We start from the raw sequence: 371 nt of genomic DNA on the forward strand, positions 1-371 counted from the left end.
CCCTTTGAGAGAGTCTGCCAAGTCAGGGGCCTGAGCAGCCAGGATCGAAGGATGAAGGCGGATGGGCTGGGGGTGCGGGTCGGGCGGGCACGCTCTCTTCCCTCGAGCCCAAGCTGGAGTACCCTGGGCCCCTCCCGCGGCCGCTCCAGCACCCGAAGCCCAAGCCGCCCCTGTGGGAGGGCCACTGCGGGGAGTGCGGGGAGGTGATACCAAGCTGGGGGAGGGGTCCAGTGTCGGCCCCCGCCTCAGCCCGCGAGGTTGGTACCGACCGCTAGTGGCTCTGGTCCCGCCGGCAGCTCGCGCTCGCGGGGGCGGGGTGCATGGGGGCGGGGCGGGAGGCGCTGTCACAGCCGCGGCCGCACCGCGCATCC

The sequence above is a fragment of the Microtus ochrogaster genome, chromosome 5 (assembly GCF_000317375.1).
Source record: "Microtus ochrogaster isolate Prairie Vole_2 chromosome 5, MicOch1.0, whole genome shotgun sequence".
Classification (NCBI taxonomy): Eukaryota; Metazoa; Chordata; class Mammalia; order Rodentia; family Cricetidae; genus Microtus; species Microtus ochrogaster.